The sequence below is a fragment of the Trachypithecus francoisi genome, unplaced genomic scaffold (genome assembly GCF_009764315.1).
Source record: "Trachypithecus francoisi isolate TF-2019V2 unplaced genomic scaffold, Tfra_2.0 Lachesis_group9, whole genome shotgun sequence".
NCBI classification, from domain to species: Eukaryota; Metazoa; Chordata; class Mammalia; order Primates; family Cercopithecidae; genus Trachypithecus; species Trachypithecus francoisi.
Window position 1 is genome coordinate 38,192,058 of NW_022681474.1, and position 19,889 is coordinate 38,211,946.

General features: G+C 44.6%; 1 long non-coding RNA gene across 1 annotated transcript; it reads left to right on the top strand.

Moving 5' to 3' along the window:
* Positions 1-1,480: 1,480 nt before the first annotated feature.
* Positions 1,481-18,713, top strand: LOC117082127. The gene is made up of 3 exons (XR_004436482.1): positions 1,481-1,846; positions 2,783-2,906; positions 18,510-18,713. It is a non-coding gene; the product is annotated as an uncharacterized LOC117082127 (long non-coding RNA).
* Positions 18,714-19,889: the final 1,176 nt, after the last annotated feature.

Genomic DNA, 19,889 nt, shown 5'->3' on the forward strand with positions numbered 1-19,889 from the left:
GAAGAGCTACCTCTACCTCCATTTGAAGAGCTACCTCCAAATGAACAGGCCCAGGACACAGGTTTGGCAGAAAAGCCCTGTGAATTCTTGTTATTGTAAAACCCAGAGTCCAAGAGGCTTCCAGCCAATGTAGGCAAAGTTTGTTTTTGCCTTCTGTTCCCTGGCCACCCCCTGCTCACTGTTGTCTACCAAAGCTTTGATGACATCGTATCACTTATCACTGCATCTTCCGGATTATTCATTCTGAAGAATTCAGGATTTCCTGTGTTCCCCCTCTCAGGAGTACTTATATTTTAAGAGAAACCTTGAGATAGTAATGCTTACTTAGAGGACTGTCTCTAACTGACACCTGTGTTTGGTAGGGAGAGGAGGGCTTTGGGCTCTCTCTGGCCCCCTGGTGGCTACCACTGCTCCAGATGTGGATATGTGGATGACATGGCATGACTTTTCTTTTTCTTTCTTTTTTTTTTTTGAGATGGAGTCTCACTGTGTCGCCCAGGTTAGAGTGCAGTAGTGTGATCTCGGCTCACTGCAACCTCCACCTACCAGGTTCAAGTGATTCTCCCGCCTCAGCCTCCCCAGTAGCTGGGACTACAGGTGCACCACCACGCCTGGCTAATTTTTGTATTTTTAGTAGAGACGAGGTTTCCCCATGTTGGCCAGGCTGGTCCTGAACTCCTGACCTCATGATCTGCCCACCTCGGCCTCCCAAAGTGCTGGGATTACAGGCATGAGCCATCATGCCTGGCCGTAGTTTTTTTCTTTCTTTTTTTTTTTTTTTTTCTTTTCTTTTTTTTTTGAGACAAGATCTCACTCTTACTCTGTTGCCCAGGCTCGAGTGCAGTAGCACCATCACGACTCACTGCAGCCTCAACCTCCAGGGCTCAGGTGATCCTCCTGCCTCAGCCTCCCAAGTAGCTGGGACTATAGGCACACACACCACACCCGGCTGATTTTTTTTTTTGTATGTTTTGTAGAGACGGGGGTCTCAGTATGTTGCCCAGGCTGGTCTTGAACTCCTGGACTCAAGCAATTTGCCTGTCTCAGCCTCCCAAAATGCTAGGATTATAGGTGTGAGCCACTGCGCCCACCTAAAAGATCTTGTAAAGATAAAGATCTTTTTTTTTTTTTTTTTTTTTTTTACAAGGCCAGGCACGGTGGCTCACACCTATAATCCCAGCACTTTGGGAGGCCAAGGTGGATGGATCACGTGAAGTCAGGAGTTCGAGACCAGCCTGGCCAGTATGGTGAAACCCCGTCTCTACTAAAAATACAAAAAATTAGCTGAGCGTGGCAGTGGGTGCCTGTAATCCCAGCTACTCGGGAGGCTGAGGCAGGAGAATTGCTTGAACCCGGGGGGGCACGGAGGTTGCAGTGAGCCATCGTGCCACGGCGCTTTCAGCCTGGGCGACAGAGTGAGACTCCGTCTCAAAAGAGAAAAGATAATGTTTTGTTTGTTTCCTGAAGAGGAACAGGAAGGTGAAACTCCTGCAGTTTGGTTAGAACAAAATGGGGAAGCTGTCAAAGCAGGTGGCTGCAGAGCTTGGGAAGATATGGATGATGGCTGCTTTCACATGCCCCAGAGCTTGTACTCAGAGCAAGAAGTCCTCCCAGGAAGGTCAGAGGAGTAAAGGGTCACTTAGGGATTCTGAGACACAGTGGAAGTGACGCTAGTTGAGCAAGGATGAAACCAGACTTCTGAAGGCACAGCTCTGCCGCCAGCTAGTTGAAAGCTGAGCAATCGTCTAACCTGTCTCAGGCTCATTCTCTTCACTTAAAATACCTCAGGCAGGAAGAATACACACTAAGATGTTGATAGTGGTCCTCTCTGGGTGTAGAATTATGGGTGAGTTTGGTTTACTTTTTTTGGAATGGGGGGCAGGGTCTTGCTCTGTTGTCCAGGCTGGCGTGCAGCGGTGTGATCACAGCTCACTGCAGCCCTGACCTTCTGGGCTCAAGTGATCCTTCCACCTCAGCCTTCCAAGTAGCTGAGACTATAGGCATATGCTGCTATGCCTGGCTAATTTTTTAACTTTTTGTAGAGATAAGGTCTTGCTATATTGCCCAGGCTGGTCTTGGACTCATAGGCTCAGGTGATCCTCCCTCCTCGGCCTCCCAGAGTGCTGGGATTACGGATGTAAGCCACTGTGCCTGGCCTGGTTTCCTTTTTTTTTGAGACGGAGTCTGGCTCTTTCACCGCAGATGGGAGTGCAGTGGTGTGATCTCAGCTCACTGCAGCCTCTGCCTCCCAGGTTCAAGTGATTCTCCTGCCTCAACGTCTTGAGTAGCTGGGACTACAGGCATGCACCACCACACCTGGCTAATTTTTGTATGTTTAGTGGAGGTGGGGTTTCACCATGTTGGTCAGGCTGGTCTCAAAACTCCTGACCTCAGGTGATCCACGCGCCTTGGTCTCCCAAAGTGCTGGGATTCCAGCTGTGAGTCACTGCGCCTGGCCATGGTTTTCTTCTTAATGCCTATTATTGGTCAAGGCTTAATTAGAGAAGCAGAACTATCAGGCGTGGCATGGAGTAAGATGTTTCTTGTGGGGTTTTGATGTTATGCAATGTGGGAACTTGTTAAGCAGTTTGTATACAACTGTTGCTTCTGTTTCTGGTGCTGGGACTGAAGTCAGAAAGAGCAGGTAGACATGAAGTATGGGAGAGTAAGGACCAGTGGGAGTCCAAAAGAACCAGGGGGCACCCACAGGATGAATTGGAACCTGTATCAATGTCTCACTGCCTCTAAAACATCCTACTTCAACTATGTGGGCGACCCGCAGGAATCGCTGAACTCTTTGTCATAAATCTGAACACAGACCTGACTCAGGGACTGAAAATGCTGAAGGAAGAGCTGTTATGGGGGCCGAAGGAGATGTAGGCTCAAGTCTATCCCATGGCCACAGGGTGAGCTAGCAGATCTGAAACACCATAAGTTAGAACAGCACCTGTTTCTACACTGACCTTCTGAGCATAAGCATGTTTGCTTCACCTCTGCCCTCCAATCTTGTGCAAATTTTCTGTGGCCAACCCTAGCCCAGAGCCATACAGAGAAAGAAATTCTGAAAAACATGGTTTCAGTTTAGCTAAACTGACATAGTACAAAGCCACTATGTATTTGCCAAAGCTTCTTCAATTAGCATGGTTTTGTTTGTTTGTTTGTTTTTGTTTTTGTTTTTGAGACAGAATCTCACTCTGTCACCCAGGCTGGAGTGCAGTGGCACTATCTGGGCTCCCTGCAACCTCCACCTCCCAGGTTCAAGTGATTCTCCTGCCTCAGCCTCCCAGGTAGTGGGATTACAGGTGCATGCCACCACACCCAGCTAATTTTTGTATTTTTTAGTAGAGATGGGGTTTCACCATGTGGGCCAGGCTTGTCTCAAACTCCTGACCTCAAGTGATTCACCCGCCTCAGCATGTATTATTTTCATAACCAGGAGAAAGAATACCCTTTAAAATGTCTCAAAATATCCAAATGGCTAATAAACATACAAAAAGACACCAATTCATTAATTGGCAAGAAAATGCAAATTAAAATACAATAAGATATCCTTGCACATTCACCAGAATGGTTAAAATGAAAAAGACAACACTGAGTATTGGTGAGGATATAGAGCAATTGGAACTTTCGCATGTGGCTAGTGAGAATGTAAATTGCCAGTTTAGAAAACCTTTTGGCAACAACTGTCAAAGTGGAACATATGCAAAAAGTGTGATAAGCAATTACATTTCTAAAAAGATGCATGTTCACATACATAAAAACAGCTATAAGAATGTTCGGCTGGGTGCAGTGGCTCACGCCTGTAATCCCAGCACTTTGGGAGGCCGAGGCAGGCGGATCATGAGGTCAGGAGATCAAGACCATCCTGGCTAACACGGTGAAACCCTGTCTCTACTAAAAAATACAAAAAATTAGCTGGGTGTGGTGGCGGGCGCCTGTGGTCCCAGCTACTCAGGAGGCTGAGGCAGGAGAATGGCGTGAACCTGGGAGGCGGAACTTGCAGTGAGTCGAGATTGGGGCCACTGCACTCCAGCCTAGGTGACAGAGCGAGACTCCGTCTCAAAAAAATAATAATAATAATAAAAGAATGTTCATAGTGCACTGTTTGTAAAAGCTAAGAATAGAAACAATTCAAACGTCCACCTACAATAGAATGGATAAATAAATCATGGTGAATTCACACAATGGAGTGTTACACAGCAATGGGAATAATTAATGTATCACGAAGCACAACCACATGGATGACTGTCACAACCATAATATTACGTGGAAGATACCAGACACAGAAGAGCATATACTGATGATTCCATTTATGTCAAGTTCAAAAATAGGTGAAATTAATCTATGCTGTTCACCTATGGATAAGAATTACCCTTGGGAGATTAGTGACTAGAAGGGGTCAACAGGGGGCTTTTGGGGTACTCGTGATATTCTGTTCCTTCCTTTAGATGTTAGTCACTTGGGAGTGTTTTGCCTTTTGCAAATTTATAGTTATTTATATAATTTTTATATGGTTTATGCACTTTTCTGTATATATGTTATACCAACAAAAAGTTAATTAAAAGAAAAAATTAGTAGTCCCTGGTTCTGGTAACTAACAATAACTACTCATTATACCACAAGTTGAGGGGGTCAAATACAAAAATGTGTATTAAGTGTTTGGCGAAACAACTGGGGAATACATAGATGTAGGGATAAGGAAAGAAAATAGAATGGTGAACGTGGTTTGTATTGAACCTGGTTTTTTTGTGTTTGTTTTTTTTTTTTTGAGACAGAGTCTTGCTCTGTTGCCCAGGCTGGAGTGCCGTGGCATGATCTGAGCTCACTGCAACCTCCACCTCCTGGGTTCAAGTGATTCTCCTGCCTCAGTCTCCTGAGTAGCTGGGACTACAGGCATGCACCACCATGCCCGGCTAATTTTCTTGTATTTTTAGTACAGACGAGATTTCACCACATTGGCCAGGCTGGTCTCGAACTCCTGACCTTGTGATCTGCCCACCTTGGCCTCCCAAAATGCTGTGATTACAGGCGTGAGCCACTGCAGCCTACCTTGAACCTGGTTTTTAAAAATTGTAGTAAAATATACATAACAAAATTTACCATTTTGTGATATCTTTTTTTTTTTTTTCAGAGAAAGTATGTGGTTGTGTGTGTGTGGCAGGGAAGTGCTGATTAGTGGGGAGTGGGAAGGAAAGATGGATTTCCCTGAGTCCCTAACTAGCTTCTGTCATTGCCTGCCATGATGTGACAAGCATTCGCTCTGCTTGCTCAGTTCAGGTTTCATGACCAGGCAGGGAAATGTCACTGCCCTTTAAAGTCAGCCCCTCCATTAGCTACAGGTGGTTCTCCATCCCCCTGAAGCTAGGCTGGCCCAGATGACAGGTGCTCCTGTGAGGTCCAGAAGTGCCACTGAATCCAGGTTTTGCTACAGTAACTCCACTCCCCCCCACTCCCAGAACACACACATACAACCTGGCCTGTGTCCGTCTTTGTCCCCAAAGCTTCCCTCCTCATCAGCAGCCATGAGAAAGCCAGGATTCTAAATGCACCAAGGGCTTTAAATGGGACCACAGTAGTAGGATCAGTTTTGCTCTCTGAGTGATGGCATGCCTGTGTCTTCTAGGCTCACTGGGGCAAGTGATTCTTTTTTTTTTTTTTTTTTTGAGATGGAGTCTCACTCTATTGCCCACGTTAGACTACAGTGGCGCGATCTCAGCTCACTGCCAGCTCCACCACCCGGGGTTCATGCCATTCTCCTGCCTCAGCCTCCCGAGTAGCTGGGACTACAGGCACCTGCCACCACGCCTGGCTAAGTTTTTCTATTTTTAGTAGAGACGGGGTTTCACCATGTTAGCCAGGATGGTCTCAATCTCTTGACCTCGTGATCTGCCCGCCTCGGCCTCCCAGAGTGCTGGGTTTACAGACGTGAGCCACCACGCCCAGCCAAGTGATTCTTTACTTGGCTCTAGAACTAGCACCATCTGGAGGGGCAAAAGAACCCACAACTCCTTTCTTTTTTTTTTTTTTTTTTTTGAGACAGAGTCTCACTTTATTGCCCAGGCTAGAGTGCAGTGGCGTCATCTGGTCTCACTGCAACCTCCGCCTCCCGGGTTCAAGCGATTCTCCTGCCTCAGCCTCCCAAGTAGCTGGGATTACAGGCCACCCAGCTGGATAATTTTTTTTGTTGTTATTGTCTGTTTTTGAGATGGGGTTTCGCTCTTGTCACCCAGGCTAGAGTGCAATGGCACGATCTTGGCTCACTGCAACCTCCGCCTCCCAGGTTCAAGCTATTCTCCTGCCTCAGTCTCCCAAGTAGCTGGGATTACAGGTGTGCACCACCACGCCCTGCTAATTTTGTATTTTTAGTAGAGACAGGGTTTCCCCATGTTGGTCAGGCTGGTCTGGAACTCCCAACCTCAGGCGATCCACCTGCCTCGGTTTCCCAAAATCATGGGATTACAGGTGTGAGCCACCGCACCTGGCCAATTTTTGTATTTTTAGTAGAGATGGGGTTTCACAATGTTGGCCAGGCTGGTCTCGAATTCCTGGCCTCAGGTGATCCGCCCACCTCGTCCTCCCAGAGTGCTGGGAATACAGGTGTGAGCCATCGTGTCCAGCCTTACAACTCTTTTTTTTTTTTTTTTTTTTTGAGACGGAGTCTCGCTCTGTCGCCCAGGCTGGAGCACAGTGGCCGGATCTCAGCTCACCGCAAGCTCCGCCTCCTGGGTTTACACCATTCTCCTGCCTCAGCCTCCCGAGTAGCTGGGACTACAGGCACCAGCCACCTCGCCCGGCTAGTTTTTTGTATTTTTTTAGTAGAGACGGGGTTTCACCGTGTTAGCCAGGATGGTGTCGATCTCCTGACCTCGTGATCCGCCCGTCTCGGCCTCCCAAAGTGCTGGGATTACAGGCTTGAGCCACCGCGCCCGGCCTCAGCCTTGCAACTCTTAAGTATGCTCGTGGGAGCAGAGGCTTTGCTCCCTGACAGAAGAACCTGTCCCTGACAACACAACTGGAGAGAATTTATTGAGTGCTTACTGTGTGCTTGGGATGATGCACCCAGCAAGACACCTGAGCCTCCTGGAGACCAGGAGAGTGGACTCAGTCCCAAGTGCAGGTTCATTGAGCTAGAGCTTTTAAAGGAGAAGAGAAATCTGGATAAATTGCACTGGGCAATTCGTTCACTCTCTTTCCAGAAGTTCAGCCAACCCTAGATTTTATTCTACTGAAATCAGGATAAAACCAGTCATATGTGTATAAAGAGAGGTCTGGAAGCATGATAACAATGATTATCTTTAAGTGATGGGTTGCAGTTGATATTCCTTTATTACTTGTACCTCTCAAGGCACCACATGTAGCTGACACACACAACCTTTGGAGAGCAACCACCTGGGTTTATTTTACTTATTTATTTTTATTTTGTATTGAGATGCAGTCTTGCTCTGTCACCCAGGCTGGAGTACAGTGGCATGATTTCAGCTCACTGCAACCTCCGCCTCCTGGTTCAAGCAATTCTCCCACCTCAGTCTTCTGAGTAGTGGGGATTACAGGCACCCACCACCATGCCCGGTTAATGCTTTTGTATTTTTAGTAGAGATGGGGTTTCACCATGTTGGCCAGATTGGTCTTGAACTCCTGACCTCGAGTGATCCGCCCGTCTTGGCCTCCCAAAGTGCTGGGATTACAGGCATGAGCCACCACACCTGGCCTATCATCTGAGTTTAAATCTCAGCTTTGCATGTACTAGCTGTGTGGCAACTTACTTCACCTGTATGAATTTTAATGTTCTTACCTGTAAATGGGGATGATAATATACTTACTTCATAGGGATTTTGAGAAGTTTGAATTAAATTATGCATTTTTTTTAAAGAGTCAGGGTCTGGCTCTGTCACCCAGGCTTGAGTGGTATGCCCCGTCATAACTCACTGCAGTCTTGAATCCCTGGGTTCAAGCCATCCTCCTGCTTCATCCTCTTGAGTAGCCGGGATTATAGACATGTGCCACCAAGCCTGGCTAATTTTTTCTGCTTTGTGTAGAGATGGGGTCTCACTGTGTTGCCCAGGATGGTCCCAACCTCCTAGCCTCAAGCCATCCTGTTGCCTTGGCCTCCCAAAGCTTTGGGATCATAGGCACAAGCCATGGCGCCTGGCCAAAATGATGCACATTAAGTGCTTTAGTATGGTGTCTGATGCAAAGAAAATGCTCTCACTGGGAATGATTATTATTATATTTTTATATCATTGGGTTGTTTTTCTTTTATTTTCTTTTTGAGATGGAGTTTTGTTCTTGTTGCCCAGGCTGGAGTGCAATGGAGCAATCTCAGCTCTACACAACCTCCACCTCCCGGGTTCAAGCGATTCTCCTGCCTCAGCCTCCCAAGTAGCTGGGATTACAGCCATGCGCCATCACGCCCAGCTAATTTTGTATTTTTAGTGGGGACGGGGTTTCTCCTTGTTGGTCAGGCTGATCTCGAACTCACGAACTCAGGTGATCCGCGTGCCTCGGCCTCTCAAAGTGCTGGGATTACAGGCATGAGCCACTGAGCCCGGCCTTTTTTTTTTTTTTGAGACAGAGTCTCGCTCTGTTGCCCAGGCTGGAGTGCAGTAGAACAATCTTGACTCACTGCAACCTCCGCCTCCTGGGTTCAAGCAATTCTCCTGCCCCAGTCTCCCAAGTAGCTGGGATTATAGGCAACCGCACCACCATGCCCAGTTAATTTTTTAATTTTTAGTAGAGATGGGGTTTCACCATGTTGGCCAGGCTGCTCTCAAACTCCTGACCTCAGGTGATCCACCTGCCTCAGCCTCCCAAAGTGCTGGGATTACAGACATGAGCCACTGTGCCCAGCCCCAATAAAGGTTTTTTTAAGGAGAAGCAGCGCAAGGACCACACGGAAGGGAAGAGAGTTTGTGGGGGTGGAGGGGCTCAGCCATAGCAGGAACGGGAGGTGGAATGTGAGCCGCTACTATCTCCTTCTGCTCTGGGAGACTGCCCCCTCCCTCGTGGCTCAGACACAAGAAAAATGACCCCAACTGCTGTGCCCTGGGACAGCTCCATTTCTTAGGGAATCCTGGGGCACCCTGGCTACCCGGAAGTTTCTCACTATCATCTGGCTCAGGGTGACCCAGCTAGCCCAGCACAAGGCTTGTATCATCTCGTCCAGTTCGGACGTGCTGTGCCTGTGAGTACTGCTCTAAATGCCTCTAAAGGTCAGCCCCTCTTTGGCCCCTGATGTTGGAGATACGTTTTACTTTTAATAAGACATTCACCACCATGACATAATCAAGCTAACTCTAGAAAAGGGCCTTGGGATGTTGGCCTCCCTTCCCTTCCTTGCAGTTGCTCCTTCTCCTTTAAGTGGCTGCTGGCTCTGGCCTGCCCTGCACACACCACAGGTTTTGCCTTTTGTCACAATGAGCCTGCCTCCTGCACCCTTGCTGGGGCACAGATTCTCCCATATTTGGGAGTAAGCCGGAGACTCGGCGGCATGTGGGTTTCTGTTTAAAATTCCAAAGCCAGCAGGGCGTATATTATCCATTTCCTCAAATCCAACATGCTGTAAAGCATGAGTCAGAGTCGGATAAGCTTCTTCCCAGGGGAGGTTGTGTCAGTTGGTTAGCGAATGTAATTAAACACAGATAATGTTCACTGGCATTAGCTGCAGATTAATGCAGAGGAAAACAAAATATCCATCTTGACTTTGCAATATTCCTGCCAAGATAACACGACTTCTCCAAGTCTCCCTGATCTCGAGAAAGCAGCCTAACCTTCACGCAATTTGAGGGGCACAGGAAACCATTCAATCAACACTCTCCTTCCCACAGAAATGAAGAATGCAGGCTGGGCGCAGTAGCTCACGCCTGTAATCCCAGCACTTTGGGAGGCCGAAGTGGGTGGATCACCTGAGGTCGGGAGTTCAAGACCAGCCTGACCAATATAGTGAAATCCCATCTCTACTAAAAATACAAAAATTATCTGGGCTGTGGTGGTGCATGCCTGTAATCTCAGGTACTCAGGAGGCTGAGGCGGGAGAATCATTTGAACCCAGGAGGTGTATGCTGCAGTGAGCTGAGATGGCGCCATTACACCTCAGCCTGGGCGACAGAAGGAGATCCCATCTCAAGAAAAAAGAAATGAAGAATGCAGATTTTAGGACCTTTCACGGGGAAGCACATATATTCAAATTATTCTTAAGGTATTTTTGTGGGGAAGGGGGTTACATGTTAGCTAATACCAATAAGAGTTATTTTATCTGATTCAATTCATCATCATCACCTGGGGCCAGGTGGTGACAGCAGACTTCAGGTATGGAGGGTATTAGGCTTCTTATGCTTTGCATACCAATGGGGCTTTTAAGGGTTTGACCCAGGAAGGGCTGAGCTCTGGAAGTGCTGAGGGAGCAAAAGGACCAAGAGGGAAGTCAGGGTGGGTCTAGAGGGCACTGGAAACCCGTGTCTTCTATTGCACACCCAAGCCTAGACAAGCCCTTTCCACAATCATGGAAATCAGAAAATGCCCATACTGGGAAGACGCCAGGCATGGTGACTCATAACTGTAATACCAGCATTTTGGGAAGCCGAGGCAGGCGGGTTGCCTGAGATCAGGGTTCAAGACCAGCCTGGGTAACATGGTGAAACCCCATCTCTATTAAAAAAAAAAAAAAAATACAAAAATTAGCCAGGTATGGTGGTGCATGCCTGAATTCCAGCTACTTGGGAGGCTGAGACAGAAGAATCGCTTGAACCCAGGAGGCAGAGGTTGGAGTAAGCTGAGATTGCACCACTGCACTCCAGCCTGGGCGAGACCCCGTTTCAAAAATAAAAAGAATGCCCCGATATAGGGAAGGCCCTTGGTGATCATTTAGTCAACTCCTCTTCAGACACCAGCACACTGAGGCCCAGAGAGGTTAAGTCATTTGCCCAAGTTCACCCTGCAAGGGGAAAGTTGAGACTTAATTTTCTCTTTTCATCTTTCTAACAAGCTGCTCCTGGGCACAGTTTCCAAAAATGACAGGAGTGGACACTCAGGTCGACTCCACTGGCCCACCCTGCAAATACTTACTTGGTCTTGTATTTTCAAATGTAACCTCTGCTCAGGGTATTAAAAGCAACGCTAAATCATACTTGAGGAAGTATACTGTCTTGCCGCTCAGGCTTCTCCCAACTTCAACAATATGAACAATCTTAAAATGTGTATTTTCTTAACTCTAGTAAAAAGTGTGCTAAATTCCATATAACTGAGATTCAAAGCTAATTGCTAACTAGAATAGCTTCTGTGGTTAAAGAAAAAGGAATTCGTGAATGTTCTTTTATCTTTCTGAGCATTCCCCTGCCCCCACCACCTTCCACCTGAAGGGAAGTAGCTAGGAATACACTGGATCTTTTTGGTGTTTGGCTGTGTTTTCGTGTTTTTGAGTGCCCCTTCTGATGTAGGTCAAGGCATTTTGTTTATCTTAAATGTGAGATTGTATTCTTTCTGCCCAAATAGGATGCAAAAGACTTTTCCAAATAAGGAAGTTTTGCCGGAGTGTGTGTGGCCCAGTTAGCAGCTATTGCCGCCTTCCTCACTTAGGGGAGTACAGTAGCTCCACTAAGCTGGGAAGCATTTAGGGACTCATTAGCACTTCTGCACAGCCAAACCGTTGAGGGGCGGGGGTGCTGCCAACAAGTGGTTGTGACAACCAGGGACATGAAAAAAAAATGTGTAGAGAAGATAAAGTTTGGCTTTTGCATAAACCCCTACCCTCTCCACCTCCTTCCCAGCACGAGTCGGCTCTCAATTCAGGATAGAAGGAGGATGTTCTGATTATCTAGAATCAAGTAAATTTAGGGTAAAATCCCAACACTACACATACAATTTGCTAAATGGCCTTCAGTAAGCTACTTTTTGAGCCTTTTCCTTTCTTTCTGAGTAAAATAATAGTGCTTAACCCATGTAGTTGTTATGAGTAAATAACCTAATCAAAGTAATGCGTGTAGCACATTCTACATTGACCCTAAAATTACTCCTTTCCTATCCTTTTTTAGTACCTTCTTTACAATCAGAACACCTTAGTTTGAGCTGATTGTACTTAAACAGAGATTAAGAGGAAAAGGAAAGCTTGTATTAATTTATGCTCAGAGGCCAGGTGCGGTGGCTCACGCCTGTAATCCCAGCACTTTGGGAGTCTGAAGTGGGTGGATCACCTGAGGTCAAGAGTTCAATACCAGCCTAGCCAACACGGTGAAACCCTGTCTTTACTAAAATTACAAAAAATTAGCTGGTCGTGGTGGCGGGCGCCTGTAATCCCAGCTACTTGGGAGGCTGAGGCAGGAGAATTACTTGAACCTGGGAGGCAGAGGTTGCAGTGAGCCAAGATGGTGCCATTGCACTCCAGCCTGGGCAACAAGAGTGAAACTCCATCTCAAAAAATGAAAAACAGAATAAAAAAAAAAGAAAACTAATTTATGCTTAGATGTGAGTGACTAAAATAAGACATTTATTAGCCCATGTGTACTTCTAACTGCTGTGAACAAGGATGCTATTGTAAGTGAAATGGAAAACTTTGTTGCAACATGGAGGGGTTATGGACTAAATGTTTATATTTCCTCAAAATTCATATGTCACAGCCTTAACCCCCAATGTGATGGTATTTGGTTGGAAGTGAGGCTTTTTGATGGTAATTAGGTTTAGATGAGGTCATGAAGATAGGGCTCCCATGATGAGATTAGTGTCCTTTATAACAAGAGGAAGAGAGAACAGAACTTGCTCCCTGGCAACCGCTCCCCCGCAGCCCACAACATGTGAGGATACATTGAGAAGGTGGACATCTGTAAGAGGCGAGGAAGAGAGCCCTCACCAGGGAACTGAATTAGCCAACACCTTGATGGTGGTCTTCCCCACCTCTAGAAGTGTGATAAATAAGTTCCTATTGCTTGAGCCACCCAGTCTTTGGTATTGTGTTATGGCAGGCAGCCAGGGACTGCATAGGTCTATGACGGGGGGACATATTGCAATCCCCTTTCATTTATACCACTGTGCCTAACTCCATCTACCCCTGAGGCCTACACAGTCTCTTAGGGTGAGAAGAGACAAATGTTCCATAAAAGGCTAAGGAAATCTGGAAACTTGATAAGCAGAATTACTCTTCTTTCTAGACAGAATAATAATAGTCTTATTTTTTAAAACTGTTGAAAAACACATACTCTTTTAGACTGCTAAATTTGGATCGTGATATAGAGAGAAACTTTGACTTTGACAGAAGTTTCTTACCTGAACAGCAAAAGCCTGTTCCCAAGTCCATAGCCAAATGCAACATCAATTAACCCCAGACCAAGTAAATCTTATAATTAGCCTTGATGTAAAATGGTGCAGCCATTTTTGAAAACAGTCTGACAGTTCTTCAAAACGTTAAATGTAGAGTTATCATGTAACTTAACAATTCTACTCCTACATGTATACCCAAAAGAAATGAAAACATGTCCACACAAAAACTTTCACACAAATGTTCATGCCAGCATTATTCACAATAGCCAAAAAATGGAAACATCCAAATGCCCATCAACTGATGAATGAATAAACAAAATGTGATCCATCCATACAATGGAATATTATTCAGTCTTTTTTTTTTTTGAGACAGAGTCTCGCTCTGTTGCCCAGATGCAATGGTGCAATCTCGGCTCACTGCAACCTCCACCTCCCAGGTTCAAGTGATTCTCCTGCCTGAGCCTCCTGAGTAGCTGGGATTACAGGTATGCGCCACCATGCCTGGCTAATTTTTGTATTTTTAGTAGAGATGGGGTTTCACCATGTTGGTTAGGCTGGTCTCAAACTCCTGATCTCGTGATCTGCCCACCTTGGCCTCTCCAAAGTGCTGGGATTACAGGTGTGAGCCACCACGCCCGGGCTTTATTCAGTCTTAAGAGGGATGAAGTACTGATTACATGCTACAACATGGACAATCCTTGAAAACTTCATGCTAAGTGAAAGAAGTCTGGCACAAAAAGCCACTTAGCATATAATGCCATTTATATGAAATGTCCAGAATAAGTAAATTCATAGATAAAGAAAATAGATTAGTGGCTGTAGGGCCTGGGAAGAAAAGGGGAATTATTGCTAATTGGTATGAAATTTCTGTTGCTGGTAGTGAAAATATTTTAAAATTGTGGTGTTGGTTGCACAACTCTGTGAATATACTAAAAATCATTAAATTGTATACTTTAAATGAGTGAATTGTAGGGCATATAAACTACATGTCAATAAAGCTGTTACACACACATATAACACAAAAAGATAATCTGGAACACAGTACTTATTACCTTGTAGGTACTTACAAGTTGATTGGTTAAAAGGCTGCAGGTCTCCCCTCCCTAGGAATGGAAAATGGCCCTGGTACCCCGTTTGGAGCTCCTGGTGAGTGGCCACTGTTGGGGCCAAGCATGGGTGAGAGGAGCCAGGGTAAGGGCTTCACATGCTCATCATTTGTACTCCTGTTCTTTTGGCCAGAAATATAAATAAAGCATGAGAAAACAGGCCAGAAAATAGATTTGAGTATATTTTAATAGTTATTTCTAGTGTTTCTGCTGTTTCTTCCTAACAATCTAATTTCTCTTTAAGCCCTATAAATAGAACAAGCCTTATTAGAAGGATCTCATTATTTAAGATTGGAGTCACTAGAGAAATCATATAATTAGTAATTCCACAGGCAGTTAATTAAAATGGAATACTCAAATCAGCTATGGAGAAATGAGACAGAATCTTTGGCAAGATGCTAGATGACTAACAGATTTCTTTTGCACGAAAACAAAAAGGTTTAAGGGTCAGAAAGGAGTCCAGTTAGAATTGCTTCACTTCAAAGGTCCAAATTATCAATGGAAAAATAAAATTAACTCTTTGTAGACTACACAATTAATATCCATCTCAGGATCAATTTTGGTGAAAAATGGCACCACTACTTCATGAGCTATTTTTTTGCCCAGGAAATTCTCCCTCCTGATTTGTAAAATGGAAAAGAATAACAAAAGCATGATACAGGCTTTAAGTAGGCAGTCTCCATTTCCTCAGTTAATCTAAAGCACAGACAGCAAAGAAATAGGGTCAAAGCACTATTTTCCAGTTTAAAGCACGATTTGATAATGTAAGACTGCATTTACTGCATTTACATTAGTAAACACAGAATTAAGGTTGATTTCATGCATCTTAAAATTATTTTTAAATTACAAAAGCAATGCATGCTCATTATAAAAATGCAGCAGTGTGTAAATTATTAATAATAATTACTTTTTTTTTTTTTCAGAGACAAGGTCTTGCTCTGTTGCCCAGGCTGACGTGCAGTGGTACAATCATGGATCACAGCAGCCTTGAACTCTTGGACTCAAGCAGTTCTCCCACCTCAGCCTCTCAGTGTTGGGATTATAGGCATGAGCCATTGTGGCTAGCCAATAATTACTATTAATGAACATTACAATGTGCTGGACACTGGGTTTGGTGCTATCTGATTCAATCCTCACAACAATCTTATGAGGTAGTTATATTTTTCTCCATTTTATAGACAAGGAAAACTGAAGCTTAGAGAGTTAAATAAATTGCCTAAGGCAAATATCTTGTAAGAGGTAGAATCAGGATTTGTTTTGTTTTGTTTGAGACAGAGTCTCGCTCTGTCACCCGGGCTGTAGTGCAGTGGCGCGATCTCGGCTCACTGCAACCTCTGCCTCCCGGGTTCAAGCGATTCTCCTGTCTCTGCCTCCCTAGTAGCTGGGATTACAGGTGCGTGCCACCACACCAGCAAATTTTTGTATTTTTAGTAGAGAGAGGGTTTCACCATATTGGTCAGGCTGGTCTTGAACTCCTGACCTCGTGATCCACCCGTCTCGGCCTCTCAAAGTAGAATCAGGATTTTAAACCATGCAGTTTCACTTCACCATCTAAGCTCTTAAATTCCTTTATATCTTGAGTGAAAGCTCCTATTAACTTCTTCTCCACTTTCCTCTCCCACATTATTACTTACAGTTCTCCGTATATCAGAAAGATAAAAGTTTAATGATTGGAAAATAATCATTGACTTTCTCATAAAAATATCAATTCGGCTGGGCACAGTGGCTCACGCCTGTAATCCCAGCACTTTGGGAGGCCTAGGCAGGCAGATCACCTGAGGTCGGGAGTTGGAGACTAGCCTGTCCAATATGGAGGAAACCCGTCTCTACTAAAAGTATAAAGTTAGCAGGGCATGGTGGCACATGCCTGTAATCCCAGCTACTTGGGAGGCTGAGGCAGGAGAATCACTTGAACCTGGGAGGTGGAGGTTGTGGTGAACTGAGATTGCGCCGTTGGACTCCAGCCTGGGCAACAAGAGGGAAACTCCGTCTCAAAAAAAAAAAATAAATAAATAAAATAAAAATAAATAAAAATCAATTCATGGACCTATGTACATACCAAAGAGGAATGAAAACACATGTCCATACAAAAACATGTGCATGAATGGCTGGGCGCAGTGGCTCATGCCTGTAATCCCAGCACTTTGGGAGGGCGAGGTGGGCAGATCACGAGGTCGGGAGATGGAGACCATCCTGGCCAATGTGGTGAAACCCCATCTCCACTAAAAATACATAAATTAGCTGGGTGTGGTGGTGCATGCCTGTAATCCCAGTTACTCAGGAGGCTGAGGCACAAGAATCGCTTGAACTCAAGAGGCGGAGGATACAGTGAGCTGAGATCGAGCCATGAACTCCAGCCTGGGCCACAGAGTGAGAGTCTGTCTCAAAAAACAAACAAACAAAAAACATGAATTTTCATAGTAACATTTTTCATAATAGCCAAAAAGTAGAAACCATCCAAATGCCCTATTAACTGGTGATAAATCAGCAAAATGCAATATAGTCAGATATGGAATATTATTTGGCCATAAAAAAGTATGAAGTACTGATACATGCTACAACATTAATAACCTTGAAAACATTTTGCTAAGTGAAAGAAGCTGGTTACAAAGGACCACATAGTATATGATTCCATTTATATGAAATGTCCAGAGTATGCAAATCTATTGTCACAGAAAGTAGATTAGTGGTACCTAGGACAAGGGGTAGGGATGGTGCAAATGAGTAGGAGGATTGCAAATGAGTAGGAGGTTTCTTTTGGGGTGATAAAAATATTCCAAAATTGGCTGGGCATGGTGACTCATGCCTGTAATCCCAGCACTTTAGGAGGCTGAGGCGGGCAGATTGCTTGAGCCCAGGAGTTCAAGACCAGCCTGGACAACATGGTGAACCCCGACACTAGAAAAAATACAAAAAATTACTGTGGCATGGTGACACAATCCTGTAGTCCCAGCTACTTAGGAGGCTTAGGTAGGAGGATTGCTTGAGCCCAGGAGGCAGAGGCTGCAGTTAGCCATGATTGCACCACTGCACTCCAGCCTGTGCAACAGAGTGAGACTCTGTCTCAAAAAAAAAAAAAAAAAAAATCCCAAATTGATTGTGGTGATGGTTGCAAATCTCTGTAAACATGCTAAAAATCACTGAACCTTATACTTTAAATGTATACATTTTATAGTATATAAATTATATCTCAATAAAGCTGTTAACATTTCTTTTTTTTCTTTTTTCTTTTTTCTTTTTTTTTTTTTTTGAGACGGAGTCTCGCTCTGTCGCCCAGGCTGGAGTGCAGTGGCCGGATCTTAGCTCACTGCAAGCTCCGCCTCCTGGGTTTACGCCATTCTCCTGCCTCAGCCTCCCGAGTAGCTGGGACTACAAGCGCCCGCCACCTCGCCCGGCTAGTTTTTTATATTTTTTAGTAGAGACGGGGTTTCACCGGGTTAGCCAGGATGGTCTCGATCTCCTGACCTTGTGATCCGCCCGTCTCGGCCTCCCAAAGTGCTGGGATTACAGGCTTGAGCCACCACGCCCGGCCAGCTGTTAACATTTCAATTCATGATAGTGAAAGAACGTGATCAAAATACATCTGATTATTTCAACCAGTCTTTGAAATCTAAATAATACACATATAAACAAGAAAACTTCATAAATCAAGGTAGGTAGTTTGCTGCTCAGAAATGACAAGTTATAATGAGAAGAGAAAGCAGATTTTTGAAAACCACAAGAAACAACCACAAAGTTACATGCTGGTCAGATCGAGGGTAGAAGAGATAATGTGAGCAAGAACCTATAGCATGCCTCTAAAAAAATCTTTATTTTGCTTTGATCCATATTTGGCTTTTAAATATTACTTATTTAACATGATTTTGGAATATAACATATTTCTGGCAAGGAGACAAGCAAATTAGCTATGACAGTATGGTAGCTACTCTTTGAAAATGGCCGTGGTACCTGATATACTTCCTGTTGTTCATGTCCTTATGTAACCCTCTCCCATATAGACTTTGGATTGATCCTGTAACTCATTTTTTAAAATTACTAAGAATTGTAATGAGATTTAAGATGTCACACAAAATTTGGAGCTAGATACATATAAAAGGCTTATGCACTTTTTGTATATTTGAACATTTCTGTATGCTTTTGTTTTGTTTTAACCAATAGAATACAGTGAAAGTGACACAGTACCAGTTCTGGACCGAAGCTTTAAGACTACCTGATAATTTTCGCTTTTGTACTTTTGAAAACAGTCCTGAACTGCCATGTAAGAAGTCTGACTGTCAGGCATGGCGGCTCACGCCTGTAATCCCAGCACTTTGGGAGGCTGAGGCAGGAGGATCAGGAGGTCAAGAGTTCAAGACCAGCCTGGCCAACATGGTGAAACCCTGTCTCTACTAAGAATACAAAATAAAAATTAGTCAGACGTGGTGGTGGACACCTGTAATTCCAGCTAGTCAGTAGGCTGAGGCAGAAGAATTGCTTGAACCTGGGAGGCTGAGGTTGCAGTGAGCCGAGATTGCGCCATTGCACTCCAGCCTAGACAACAAAAGTGAGACTCCATCTAAAAAAAAAAAAAAAAAAGTCTGGCTATCCTACTGGAGAGATCATGTGGAGAAGTGACTTGGAGAAACCATGCAAAATGGAAGAGGCCCTGAGACTGCATGGAGAAAGGCCCAACCTTCCAGTCATCCTAACCAAGACACCAGATGTGGGAGTATGCCTTTGTGCATGTTCTCCCAAATGGCTGCGGCCCCATCTGGCATCACATGGAACAGAACTGCCCAGCTGAGCCCAGTCAATCCAGAGAATCATGAGAGACAATACAATGGTGTTGTTTTAAGCCACTGAATTTTGGAGTGGTTTATTATGCAGCTATGAATAACTGAAATGTATATTTTTGTTTTGTTTTCTCTAAATCTCCTAATCCACAGGTGTTTGTGGGCTTTGCTGTTCTTAGGGCTCTTCAACTGTCACAAATTTTTATCCTTAAAACTTTTTATTTGGAAATAATTTCAAACTTACAAAAAAAGCTGCAAAATAGAACACAGACCTTCTACACATCCTTCACCTAGATCCTCCATTTATTATTTTTTCTGAGTCATTGGAAAATAAATTGTAGACATGATGCCCCATTACCTTTTAATATTTCAATTTGCATTTCTTGAGTGCAAGGCTATAGTACAACAATTAAGATTGATAAATTAACATTGATCTGATAATGCCATCTAATCTGCAGACCCAATTTAAATCTCACCCATTGTACCAAAAGAGTCCCTTACAGGTCCAGGATCCAGTCTAGGATCACACGTTGCATTTAGTTGTCACATCTCTTTAGTCTTCCTCAGTCTGGAACTGTTTCTCACTTTTTCTTTTCTTTTCTTTTTTTTTCTGAGGTGGAGTCCCACTCTGTCGCCCAGGCTGGAGTGCAGTGGCGTGATCTCGGTTCACTGCAAGCTCCGCCTCCCGAGTTCACGCCACTGTCCTGCCTCAGCCTCCCGAGTAGCTGGGACTACAGGCGCCCACCACCACGCCTGGCTGATTTTT